General features: G+C 33.4%; 1 protein-coding gene across 1 annotated transcript in view; it reads left to right on the plus strand.

Moving 5' to 3' along the window:
- The window catches only part of LOC132018618 (collagen alpha-1(XXI) chain), a 145,800-nt gene that overhangs the window by 128,094 nt on the left and 3,205 nt on the right, over positions 1-14,501 (plus strand). The gene's annotated exons all lie outside the window — the stretch shown is intronic.

Genomic DNA, 14,501 nt, shown 5'->3' on the forward strand with positions numbered 1-14,501 from the left:
TAGGTGTTAGAAATAAAATCCCTGGATATCAGAAGTTTGAACTTCTTTGCTAAGTCATTCAAATGGATTTGTTTGGTGGGTTAGAAGAAGAGGTACCATGCTCTTATCTCCCAATAAGGGAGGGACATGGGTGGGAGGTAGGGGGACTTCATCCTTAACCTCAACAACTTCTTTATTACTTGTGTGGTGGTATTAGTATGAGAGAATTAGAGCAAGAGGAACTGCAAGGTGCCTGTCATTCACACCCCTAAAAAACTCAAAAGGCACATGCCCTTATGATGATCGGTTTGCACCTCATATTCTTACTGAGAGAAACTTTTTTCACTAATTATCAAGTAGAAATGGACTTCCTCTGTTGTAGCTTGTTAAATAAATGGGTATCAATCCTATGAATATATTGTCAGTCTATCTGGAATGTGCCAGCAGCCCACGTAATTGTTCTGCTGTAAGTTTTTTGAATACCTAAGGAGAGGATTTGTGTAATACATCAACCAGTGAGGTCACTTGGTCAAAATTTGATTTAGAGATGTCATCATGTTCCTAGGGATCACATTGAATGTGTAGGTCATTTGTGGTAGTGTGAATATTTTAACAATAAAAAATGTTCCAATCCATAAACCTAGGGATTAGGGGTGGCTTTTCATTTATCTGAGTCTTCATTAATTTCTTTCATCAGTGTTTTTTAGTTTTTAGTGTATAAGTCTTTCTCTTCCTTGGTTTAGTTTATTTCAAAGTATTTTATTATTTTGATGCTATTAGAAATATGTTTGCTTTCTTAATTTCTGTTTTGTATAGTTTGCTGTTAGAGTATAAAAATGCAACTGATTTTCATATGTTGATTTTGTATCCTGCAACATTGCTGAATTTATTATTTTTGACAGTTTTTTGATGGAGTTCTTAGGTTTTTCCATATGTGAGATCATGTCATCTACAGAGACAATTTTACTTCTTTTACAATTTGGATGTTATTTATTTCTTTTTCTTACCTAATTTATCTGGCTAGTACTTCTAGTACTTTGTTGAAAAGAAGTGGCAAGACAGGGCATCTTTGTCTTGTTCTTGATCTGAAAGGAAAAGCTTTCAGTTTTCATCATTAAATATGTTCACTTTGGGTTTTTCATATATATCTATATACACACACGTGTGTGTTTGATCTTTATTGTGTTGTGTTTAATCCCTTCTATACCTAGTTTTTGAGAGTTTTAATCGTGAAATGACATTGAGTTTTGTTAATTTTTTATTTCTACATTTCTTGAGATGATCATATGATTTTTATCTTTTTTTCTGTTAATCTGGTATATCACATTGATTTGCATATACTGCCATCTTTGCATCTCAGGGATAAACCCCATTTGATTGTGGTGGATGATCCTTTCAATGTACTGTTAAATTCAGTTAGATACTATTTGTTCAGGACTTTTACATGTATGTTCATCAAGGATGTTGGCCTGTAGTTTTCTTTCCTTGTGGTGTTTTATTTGGCTCTAGTATCAGGCTAATATTAGCTTCATAAAATGATTTGGTGACTGTTCCCTTTTTTATTTTTTGAAAGATTTTAAGGACCCATATCAATTCTTTAAACAGTTAGTGGAATTTACCTGTGAATTCTGCCTGTCCTGGGACTTTCTTTATTCTAGGAAATTTTTGATTACTGATTCAGTGTCCTTACTTGTTATTGATCTGTTTAGGCTTTCTCTTTCATCTTAATTCAGTCTTGTTAGGTTTTACGTTTCTAGGAATTTATCCATTTCTTCTAGTTTGTCCAATTTGTTGGCATATAATTATTCATAATGGTCCCTTGTGTTTTTTTTTTTTATTATTTCGGTGGCATCAATTGTAATGTCTCTTCTTTTGTTTCTGATTTTATTAGAGTCTTACCTTTTTTCCTTAGTTAAGCTAAGGATTTGTCCATACTTTAGATCTTTAAAAAAAAATCCAAAAATTTTTAGATCAACTCTAGCTTTAATTATTTTTTCTTTTGTTTTTATATTCTGTATGTCATTTATTCTTGTTCTAATATTAATTATATCCTTCCTCCACCTAATTTTGGGCTTAGTTTTTCTTTTCCTAATTTTTGCCCCCCTTTTTATTGAAAAATAAAAAAGATTTTTAAAAAATTTATTTGAGAGAGAGAGAGAGACAAAGAGAGCACACGTGAGGGGGGAGAGGCAGAGAGAGAAGGAGAAGCAGTCTCACCACTGAGCAAGGAGCCCTACACAGAGCTTGATCCCAGGATCCTGGGATCATGACCTGAGCCCAATGCAGGTGCTTAACTGACTTTGCCACCCAGGCACTTCTAGTTTATTTCCCTTTTTGATATTAATCTGGGTAGCATGTTTGCATGGACATACCTATAAGTGTAAACCTTACTTTACTTTTTAACAACTTTATTCATAAATGAGCCACACATTATACAGTTTACCTATTTAATTTATTGTATACATAATTCAGTGGTTTTGAGTATATTTACATAGTTATTCAATAATCACTGATCAGATCTATGTTTGAAAATACTTTCTTGCCATCTTTGGGTTGCTTTTTCACTTACTGTACCTTTGATAAGAAAAGTTTTTAATCTAGATGAAGTCCAACTTCTTAAATTCTTTTGTGGTTCATGCCTTTTGTGTCATATTTATGAATATTTACCTAACTTAAGGTTATAAGATTTTCTCTTGTCTTTTCTTCTAAAAGAGAAAAAAAGTCAATTTTTCTAAATACTTACATTTAGAACATTATATTTTCTAAAACTTTATCATCTTAGCCATCAATTTAGGCCTATAATCCATTTTTGATGATTTTAATTTCCATGTATGGCATGAGGAAAAAGTCGATTGATTTTTTTCCATTAATACACCCAATTCTTTCAGGATCATTTATTAAGAAGACTATCATTTCCCACCAAATTATATGAGCATTTTTGCCGAATAAGATTTCACCGATACATGTGAAACTATTTTTGGACTCTTGATTCTGTACCAGTAATCTATCTCCATCCTTTTGTAAACAATGCACTGTCTTGATTATCATAGCTGTAAAGTCTTGAAATCTGACAGTGTATCTAAATTTGTTTTTCATTTTAAAATTGTAATGAATATACTAAGTGTAGCAAATCCCCTATAAGCATAAATGTCAGCTTGAAAAATTTTACAGAGAAGCCTCCCGAGTTTTATTAAGTATACTTTTTAGTTGGTAATAATTTTAGATTTATAGGAAAGTTGCAGATACAGTATACAGAGTTCCTTTACACACTTTATCCAGTTTCTCCTGATGTTAACATATTACTATGGCACATTTGTCGAAACTAAGAAATCAGTAGCAATACACTGTTGTAAATTGAACTCCATACTGTTTTTGGATTTTATTAGTTTAACAGGACTGTCCTTTTTCTGTTCTGTGACCTAATTGAGGATACCACATAGCATTATTTTGTTATGCCTCCTTAGTTTCTTATAATCTATGATAATTTCATTCTTTTCTTGTTTTTCATGACTTTCACAGTTTTAAAGAGCTTTGGTTAGGTATTTTGTAGAATGTCACTTGGTGTGGGTTTTTCTGATGTTTTCCTCATGATTAGGCTGGAATTACAGGTTTGGGTTTTTTGTTTTTGTTTTTGTTTTTTCGTTTTTTTGTTTGCTTGTTTGTTTGGTGGGGAGGGAAGGATAACACAAAGGTGAAGTGCCCATCTCATCATATCAGATTATATACTATCCATATGACTAATCACTGATTATATTAAATTTTATGATTTGGTTATGGTAATATTTGTCATGTTTCTTCACTGTGAAGTTACTGCTTTTTTCTTTGCACATTTTTTTTTGGAATTGAGTTACCAAGTTCAGCTTCTATTCAAGATGGGGCAGAAGGGCTGAGATTAAGCTTAAACTTTTAGACAGGAGAGTATATACATATCTTTACATTTATTTGAGGAGAGTTATGGTTGTAACAATGAATCTTCCAATCCATGAATATGGTATAATGTTCCACTAATAGTTTTTCTTTATCTCAGCAATGTTTTGTAGTTTTCAGTGTACAGATCTTTTATGTCTTCTGTAAAATTCATACCCCAATATTATGTTTTTTAAAAATACTCTTGTGAAGATATTTTTAAGGGTTTTTTAATTTTTTTTACTAACCTGTGAAAATAGAACTAGTTTAGTTTGGGGCACCTGGGTGGCTCAGTGGGTTAAGCTTCTGTCTTTGGCTCAGGTCATGATCTCAGGGTCCTGGGATTGAGGTCTGAATCTGGCTCTCTGCTCAGCGGGAAGCCTGCTTCCCCCTCTCTCTCTGCCTGCCTCTCTGCACACTTGTGATCTCTCTCTTTCTGTCATATAAATTTTTAAAAAACCTAAAAAAAAAAAAAAAAGAACTAGTTTGGTTTATCATATATCCTGCAGTATTGCTAGACTCACTTATTGATTCCTGCAACTTTCTTTGTAAATTCCCTAGATTTTTCTGCATAGATCATATTATTTAGAGATAAAGTCTGTTTTCTTCTTCTATATAATCGATATGACTTAAATTTATTGTAATAATTTTATTGCACTGTACAGGCCCTCCAGTACAATCTCAAATAGAAGTAGTGACATTTCTTGCCTTGTTTCTAATCATAGGTAGTCTTTTACCCGTAACTGTTAGTTGAAACTCCTTCATTATGTTGGGAAATTCCTTTTTATTTGTAGTTTCTTGAGAGTTTTTCTCTTTAATTATGATTAGGTGTTGAATTTATAAAAAAATTTCAGCATTTCTTGATTTATATTGTTTTCCTCTTTTATTTAATATGTTGTATAACATTGACTTTTTATACACTAATCATGATTACACTAATCATGCTTTATTCAGATAAATGCCAATTAGCCATTTATATTACTCTTTTTATATACTGCTAGATTCAATTGAAAATATTTTATTAAGGACTTTTGTTTCTGTGTTCACAAGAGATAATGGTCAGTAGTTCTCTCGTGATTTTTTGTGTATGTGTGTGGCTTTTGTATCAAGGTAATACTAGCTTTTCTTTTCTGAAAGAGTTTGTGTAGATTGGTCTCATTTTTTCCTTGTTTGGTAGAATTTACCGGTGAAACCATTTGGACTTCAGTTTTGTAAGTGTAAGGAAAATTCTAATTACTATTTAAATTCTTTTACTAAATTTTGGGCTCTTTAGTGTTTCTCTTTCTTCTTGAGTACATTTTGGTAATTTGTGCTTTTGCAGGGATTTATTCATTTCCTTTCATTTTCAGTTTGTTGGCATATTTTATTTATAACATTGCATTTTTCTTGTCCTTTTAAAATTATTAATTTATTTTATTGCTTTAAAATTTAATTTCCAATGTAGTTAACATACAGGGTTATATTAATTTTAGGTATACAGTATAGTGATTCAACAATTCTATCTATTACTCAGTGCTCACTGAATAATGTACATATGAATTGTATACTCTTTAGTCCTCTTTACTTAGCTCACCCATCCCCCCCAAGCACCTCTCCTCTGGTAACCATCAGTTTGTTCTCTATTGTTAAGAGTCTGTTTCTTGGTTTGTCTCTCCCTTTTCTTTTTTTGTTTTTGTTTTTATTTTGTTTCTTAAATTCCACATATGAATGAAATCATGTAGTATTTGTACTTTTCTGACGACTTCACTTAGCATTATACTCTCTGGCTCCATCCATGTTGTTGCAAATGGCAAGATTTCATTTTTTGGCTGAATAATAATCAGTTGTGTATATATATGCCACATCTTTATCCATTTATCTATTGATGGGCACTTGGGCTGCTTTCATAATTTAGCTATTGTAAATAGTGTTGCAATAAACAGAGGGGTGCATGTATCCCTTTGAATTAGTGTTTTTGTATTCTTGGGGTAAATACCTAGTAGTGAAATTATGGATCATACGATAGTTCCATTTCTAACTTATTGAGGAACCTCCATACTGTTTTCCACAGTGGCTGTCCCAGTTTGCACTCCCACCAAAAGTGCAAAAGTATTCCTTTTTATGCACTTCCTCTCCAACATTTGTTTCTTGTGTTTCATTATTTTAGCCACTCTGACAAGTGTGAGGAGATATCTAATTGTAGTTTTGATTTGCATTCCCTGATGATAAATGATGATGAACATCTTTTCATGGGTATGTTGGCTATCTGTATGTCTTCTTTGGAAAATTTCTGTTCATGTCTCCTGCCCATATTTCAAGTTGGATTATTTGTTCTTTGGTTGTTGAGTTGTATAAATTCTTTATTTTGTATACTAATCTTTTATCAGAGATGTCATTTGCAAATACATTCTCCCATTCGGAAGGTTATCTTTTAGTTTTGTTGATTGTTTCCTTCGCTGTGCAGAAGCTTTTTAGTTTGATATGGTCCCAATCATTTATTTTTGCTTTTGTTTCCCTTGCTTCAGGAAACATATCTAGGTAAAAGTTGTCATGGCTAATGTGGGAGAAATTACTGCCTGTGCTCTCTTCTAGGATTTTTATAGTTTCCGGTGTCACAGTTAAGTTCTTAATCCATTTTGAATTTATCTTTGTGTTTGGTGTATGCCAGCAGTCCAGTTTTCTTTTTTTTTCATGTCCAGTTTTCCCAACACCATTTGTTGAAAAGATTGTCTTTTTCCCATTGGCTATTCTTTACTGTTTTGTCAAAGATTAATTGACCATATACTTGTGGGTTTATTTCTGGGTTTTCTGTTCTATTACATTGATCTCTTGCCTATTTTTATGCTGTATTCTTGTCTTTTTAATGTACCATTTTTAATGTTTTTCATTTTTGATTTTCTATATTACATAATAATCATTTATTATTGGTGGTTACAATTGAATTCATGCACCAGAGCGTTTCTCCTTCTCTTCTCCATTATCATCTGGGCCTGATATTCTTTGTGTTGAAAAGCTTCTTGATAGCTTTTATTTCTTACATGGAAATTGGTTGGCTGAAGCAGTCTGTCTCTCACGGGGCCAATAATAGTATACTTCATTTTCTTAGGAAATCAGTCATTTCATCTACATTTTTCAAATACAGAATTGTGCAAATTCCTTTCATTTTTTTAAAGACTTTATTTATTTATTTGATAGAGAGTGGGAGAGTAAGTGAAAGCACAAGCAGGGGGGAGTTGCCTAGGGAGAGGGAGAAGCAGGCTCCCCACTGAGCGGGGAGCCGGATGCAGGGCTCCATCCCAGGATCCTGGGATCATGCCCTGATCGGATGGCAGAGCTGAGCCACTCAGGTGCCAGTCCTTTTTTGTTTTTTTAAAAAAAGTTTTCTTGGTTTCTTTGTTGTTTCTTAGACTATTTATGCTTTTGCTTTCTACTTTTTTTTTTTTTCTTGATTATAAATGAGGTTCTGGCTTCTCTATTATGTTCTTTTTGTTTTTCCCCCAAAGATCCAATATTGTAAGTTAATTATTAACTTTATTTTTTTTTCCATTTCTGGGTTTTGTTCTGTTTTTATTTTTGTACTATTTACTTCCTTTTTTCTCACATTTTTCTAGATTTTACAATTGGGAAGTGAATTCATTTATTTTCATTGCATTACTATTTTTTTTTTTAGTATTTAAATTATATATATTTTTAAATTATTGCTTCAATTGTGTCACCTTGATTTTAATGTGCAATGTTTTCAAACTATTACTTTTCAGAAATTCTGTAATTTTTTATTATATTTTTCTTTTTCCTAGAAATTGTTTGAAAGTTTAAAAAAATTTAGGTTGAAAATCCTTTTATTTTGATTCTGTTGTCAATTTCTGGCTTTATTATACTGTATCAGAAAATATTATTTGTATAATTTATTACTTATTTATTTATTTTTAATTTTAATTAACATATAATGTATTGTTTGCCCCAAGGGTATAGGTCTGTGAATTGTCAGGGTTACACATTTCACAACACTCACCATAGCACATATCTTCTCCTATGTCCATTACCCAGCCACCCTATCCCTCCTCCTCACCCCACCCGGCAACTCTCCATTTGTTTCCTGAAATTAAGAGTCTTTTATGGTTTGTCTCCCACCTGATCCCATCTTGTTTCATTTCTTAATGGGATTTGTTGAAATTCTTTCTTATACTTATTATATGTTCAACTGTCAGAAATGTTTCCTGTCAGGGGCGCCTGGGTGGCTCAGTGGGTTAAAGCCTCTGCCTTCGGCTCAGGTCATGATCTCAGGGTCCTGGGATCAAGCCCCACATCGGGCTCTCTGCTCAGCGGGGAGCCTGCTTCCTCCTCTCTCTGTGCCTGCCTCTCCGGATCTCTGTCTGTCAAATAAATAAATAAAAATTAAAAAAAAAAAAAAAAAAAAAGAAATGTTTCCTGTCATATAAGAAGGTAAATTTCTATTTTGAGAATGTGAAACTCAGTATATTTGTAAAATTTTCTTATTGAATGTCTTCTTTAAATATTCTATATACTTAATTTTTGTTTTGTTTTACCTATCTTGTCATTTTCATCTATGCTTCTTCTATCCTCTGTTTCATGAATGTGGTTTTAATTTGTTGCATGGATATTCATAACTATTACATCTTCATTTTGAATTGTGGCTTTTGACATTATCAACTATCACTTTTTTGTCTTCCCTAATAATTTTTAGTTGGAAGTTTGCCTTGCCTTATTTAGAAGAATTGCATTTCTTCATTTTGATTATTCTTATTTGCTTGCTAAACCTTTGCACATTTTTCTGTTGTTTGCTTTTTCAATAATTTTTAGTTGTTTCTTTTATCTGAGGCATAGAGTTGGTCTTTGCTTTTAAAAGCAATCTGAGTTTTTTTCCTTTTAAGAGATTGAGTCTGTTTTTATTCACTAATAGGTTTGGTCTTACATTTATCATAATGCTTATGTTATAATTTTGTTATATTACTATGTGCATTATGTTCTATTTACTATGCTTTTTTATTTTTTTTTCCTCATTGTGGTCAGTTTTTAATGTCTTTCTACTTTTTCTTTCTTTAGGACTAACGAAAGTTTGTTTTTCCAGTGCTCTTTTTCCTTCCAGTTTTATTGAAGTAATTGACATACAGCCCTGTATAAATTTAAGGTGTACATTGTAATGATTTGACCTACTTTTATTGTGAAATGATTACCACAAAACTCTAGTTAACATCCATCATCTCATATAGGTCCAAAAATTTTTTTCTTGTTATGAGAACTCAGGATCTCTAGTCTCTCAGCAACTTTCAAATACACAGTACAGCGGTGTTAACTACTAAGGGTCTTTATACAAATACCTCTAGTAATCTGTACAAATACAGTTTAGAATTCCTTTAGCAACCCTTTGCCTCCCTTAGACATATGCTTTGCATTGCCAACTTCAAATGATACTTTATCATTTCTGTGTCAGTTAATGAATTTATTCTATTTCCTTTCCTTCCTCCTTTTCTTCTTGTTTGTTTAATGCTATTACTTCTACTTTGTCAGATTATGTAATATTTATAAACTATTTTCTACACTTTCTCCACCTTTGTTTCAAATTTGCAATTAAGTATGGTGTTTCTCATCAGCCCCTTTAACCAATAATTCCTAGCCATCATTTTGGTTTATGAAACTTCTTCTATTGTGTATTGCTTAGGAAGTGTTTTTGAATACAGTATTCTCTGAATTCTTGTGTTTAGCATGTTTTTTTGTTCTTGCTACTTGAATGACAATTTGGCTTCACTGTCTTGTTGCTGTCATTATAGCATTAAGACTTCTTGTCTTGTCACTGTTTTTCTTTGAATTTCTTTGAGATGTTGCTGTAGGGCTCTCATATGTGCTGCTGATGTCAACCTGATTGTCTTTCCTTTGTAAGTGGCTTTGTCTTTTTGTATGGAAGCCTGGAGAGTTAAAGCAGAACAAAACAAAAACCTTTCTGTGGGAAGTCTAAGAGCATAACTTATGTCTCAGATTTAAGAATTCCACTTATCCCAGAATCCTTTGAATAAGTAGATTCAAGGCTTATTGTAATTCTGGAGTATTATCTTGGATTATAGTTTTTAAAATAAATATATATTTTAAAAATTTTTATTGATTTATTTTAGAGAGAGAAAAAACATGAGTGGAACGGGCAGAAGGAGAGGGGGAGAGAATTTCCATGCTGAGCACAATGCCTGATGCTGGACTTGATCTCATAACCCTGAGATCACTGAGCCGAAATCAAGAGCTGGCTGCTTAACTGACTGAGCCACTCAGGCGCCCCTTGGAATATAGTTATAAATAGGAGCACTGAGTGTGGCACATAAACAATGAATGTTGGAACACTGAAAAAAAAATAAAATTAAATAAAAATAAATAAATGAATAAATAAGAAGTTCTGTTACATTGTTTGAATTTATATGTGAGGACTCTAATTTTAGATCTGTTACAACTTCTTTGACTGTCTTCTATCACTTCTCTGATCCTTTTTATCTTTTTAAAAATGTCATTTTTATTGGCTATGTTTAGTTTTTTTTCTCAGTAGCTTTAAAAATTTAAAGTTAAATATTTTCTCCCTTAGTTTCTAGTAATTTAATTGTAATATATGAGATTATTTTGTATTTTCAATTTATTTCCTGGATTCTTATTTTTATATCATCCTTGTTTACATCTAAAACTGCTTGTTTAATATTAATCCAGGTTATGACAATTTTTGCAGTTTTTTTTTTCCTGCTTCATGTTTGTTTTTGTGTGAGGGAAATTTACTGAAATGTTTGGATTTTCATTTTATGTTTTTCATTTAGTAGTTTTGTTTGGATATTGTCTGCAAATTTTCTCAATTTGAAATGTTTTGCATGTATTTAGACCTCTACTAATAGGAGTATAAAAGTTGGAGTGGCTTACTAGGCTTCTAATTTCTTGAGCATCTCCTTTTAATGTATAGTGAAGTTTGATGTTTATTTAATGGAATTATTTGTTGGGATGGGTTAACTATGTCTTCTGTTCAGAGGTGGAGAAATGAGAAGTACAGTGTGTGCATATATGATTTCTGTGGCACATTTAAGAGTAGATGTCCAGCAAATAGTTAAATCCTGATAAGGAGCCCTGTCTCATTTAGAGAGAAGAAGGAATGGGAGAGGAGTGGGAGAGTGAACAGAACTGGAAAGGATTATCTTACGTTGTAGGAGGGATACCTATTTTTGTTAAAAACAAAAGTGGGGGGAGAGGGAGCCACCTGGGTGGCTCAGACCTTTAAGCGTCTGCCTCGGGCTTAAATCAGGATCCCAGGGTCCTGCAAGGTACAGAGCCTGCTTCTCCCTCTGCCTGCTGCTCCCCTTACTTGTGCTGTCATGGACATGATCTCTCTCTCTCTGCCAAATAAATAAAATCTTCGAAGACAGAGAGAAAGGTTACAAAAAAAAAGAGTGGGTGGATGAAAATTCAGGTGAGTGTGTTGGTTTGGTGACAAGATGGTTGACTTCCGTTCTCTCTTATGAAGTTGTCACCAGTTGAGAGACAGGAAAGAGACAGGGAAGAGGTAGTTTTTGTTGATTGGAGAACCTCTTATTTAGCTGTGTGGAAAATGTGGCCCAGAGGAGATTAAGGAACTAGAGAAGATGCGTTGATGTCTCACTGAAGCTGAAAGTTACAGTCTGGGTGACTGTAGTACTGTAGTACTGTAGTACTTCCCCCTCCTGAGGCTATACTTCAAAGCCTAAGTGTGGGTCTGAGGAAGCTTTCAGTTTGATTTACTGAATATTGAGGTTTGCCTAGGCAAGTGTGGCAGATAACAGTGAGGTAGAGGGATAAGAATTCCAGTTAGCAGTTAAAATACTGTAAAATGGTGTTTAAACTGGGTGTGACGAGAAGTGAACACAGGACAGGACACATGATAGCAAGAGACATAATTTATTGGATACTTACTACAGGCCTGGCTCTTTTCCCAGCGCTTTATATGCATTCTCACATTAAATCTCGTAAGTCACTGAACTATAAGTAAAAAAAAAAAAAAAAATTATCCTTTTACAGATGAAGAAACTAAGGAATGGAGAAAATTAATAGCTTGTCCAAGATCACATAGACATAATTTAATAACCAATGAAAATTTCTTTCACTAAATTGTTGAAAAATCAGGTTACACCCAAATAATCTTTCTCAATTATAAAACATGATGATGAAACTATTGACCCTACTGTTTTTATGACATTTTAAAATATTAAAATATTAACTGTATTTTTTACTCATTTTTTTACTCATTTAACAATAAAATAATCTCCTCAAAATTAAATTATGTTTTAATGGTCACCCTCCTGACTTTGAGGGTTGCTATGGCCACAAATTAAATTACTCTTCGTTCTTTAATTTCTTGCGGGTAAGTACCAGAGACCTTAGCATGAAAGGAAATACACATGCAATGCAAGTTTTACATGTCTGTTTTTGGTTAAATTTTCTTCTTAAAAATAGCTGCTTTTTGTGGAGTAAATCATCTTTGACATTAGCTGTAGAAACTGGATTTAGAAATAATGTTTAGCGTACCATTTTTTTCAATTCTTTTATATCAAAAAAGAAATTAATAATAGGGTAGCAAAATGATAAATTAGAGCCAGGGGCATGCTGTGTGCCTTTATCTACCAGCCAAACAAATATATATGCACCAGGTTCTCCAGACCATGAAAGCAATCAAATAATCAGATTAGGTTCTGATCATAATACTGAATTTCACAGGTTGTGTATTGCATTTAATTATTTTATGGAAAATGACCCCAAAAAAAAACATTCTTCATTTCCCTGTGAAACATTATTCAGGCTATCAAGAGGACACTTTGAGGTAGAATCTTTTCATAACCAGTGTGCATAATTTTACAACAGCAAATGCTGTCGCCTTATCTGTCAGTGTTTTTCCCCATTTCCTTTATCCCCTTGAAATTAAACATTTAAGAATAAACAACCCATTCCTCCTTCCTTGATATGTTTTAGTGTTTAATGAAGAAGGGGACATATAACCTTATATATAGTTTTACATTCTGTTCAGCGTTACTGTAAGTATTCTAGGTAATGAAAAAAAAAGCAAAGCAAAAAAGATATTTCTTGCCTTTAAAGAATGTGCGTGTCAGGAAAATAGCACCTATATTAACAAGATACCTGTTGAATAGCTTGACCATCCTAAAACTCGGTGCCAAGTGTGAAGCTAAATATACAGTGTCATTGTAGAGAGGTGTTGGTAAGAACAGAAAGGATGTGTAAGCATCTGGAGATCTGGGCTAGAGCAGTGGTCCCAAAGTCTACTGTATCAGCACTTTTCAGGAACCCATTGGAAATGCTAATTCCTAGCATCTGCCCCATACCTGTTGGATCAGAAACTCTGGAGTGGAGTCCACAATTTGCAGTCTAACAAATTCTCCCAAAGATTCTGATGCAGCTAGTATAAGAACTACTGCTGTAGATGATAAAGACTAGATATTTTATTCATATTATTATGTATCATCATGTCCATAAAGTAGGAATAAAAATAAATCCTCAAATAATTTGGGGACTTTGTTATTGATAAACCTTGATGATGATTAGTTGCATTTTAAAAAACATCCTGCTAATTAGAAAAAAATAAGATTGGGTCATCAGAGAAGTAAATGGAGAAATTTTTACCAGGCAGAATAGTTAGGTAATCCCAGATTTATTGGGATAAATAAATACTATTTATTTATAGTAAATAGCATTTACTATACTATTTGACGATTGCCCTCCTCCCTTTATATATATAAGAGCTAAACTGCAGATTTGCTTGCAAGTCACATATGACAGTACCCGGAGGTATGGGAAGGTCAGTGACCTGAGGACTTACAGATATGCCATGGTCCTCAGATCGTCAGAATCAGCTGGACAGCTGTTAAAGCCAAATGCTGGGCTCCACCATTTGGTGTGTCTGATTCATTAGGTCTGCAGGAAAGCCTGAAATTTTGCCCTTTGAAGTTCCCACATGAACTGAAGCTGAGCTGGCTGACGTGGGGGCTGTCCAAGAGCACCAATGGCTTGGGTGAATCCTCCTGACTGTTAACATGAATGTTAAGTTTAGGTATAGTCATTGCAGTGTTTCCCTGTTGTGTTAGGTCCTGACACATCCCTTCAATTTTTCAGACTTTTTGACCTAGAGCTTTTAGACTTAGTGAATCCTACATATATCTTTGTTTCTCTTTGGTGTTTTCATAAGCTTTTCTGTAGAACCATTGGGCCAGCAGCACCTCCCAATTTGGTTAACTTACAGGAAAACATTGTGTTTTGCTCCCTCTGTTGTCCGCTGTCAGCTTGTCAGCAAGTGTTTGTAAATAAAATTGGACCAGATGAACTATTTGGCTTGAGTTGGTATTTCACTGTCCTTATGAAATGCAAGAATTCATGAAAGTGGGAGAGTCTGTGTTTCCATAATGTGATATGGTTGAATTTTTTTTTTTCCCAAGTGTTGATTATGTTAGCCAGGTTTTATTGGTTCTTCCTTCTGTGATTTCTTTTCTACAATTTTGGGAAATTCATTGGAATATGAAACTGTGGAAAACCACGTTGGCATGTGCATCAGTATGTGTATTCTGAGACTCTTTCACCCTTAGACTGATTTCAACCCAGGCATTTGAAGTATTTACAAG

This window comes from Mustela nigripes, chromosome 5 (assembly GCF_022355385.1).
Source record: "Mustela nigripes isolate SB6536 chromosome 5, MUSNIG.SB6536, whole genome shotgun sequence".
Taxonomy (NCBI): Eukaryota; Metazoa; Chordata; class Mammalia; order Carnivora; family Mustelidae; genus Mustela; species Mustela nigripes.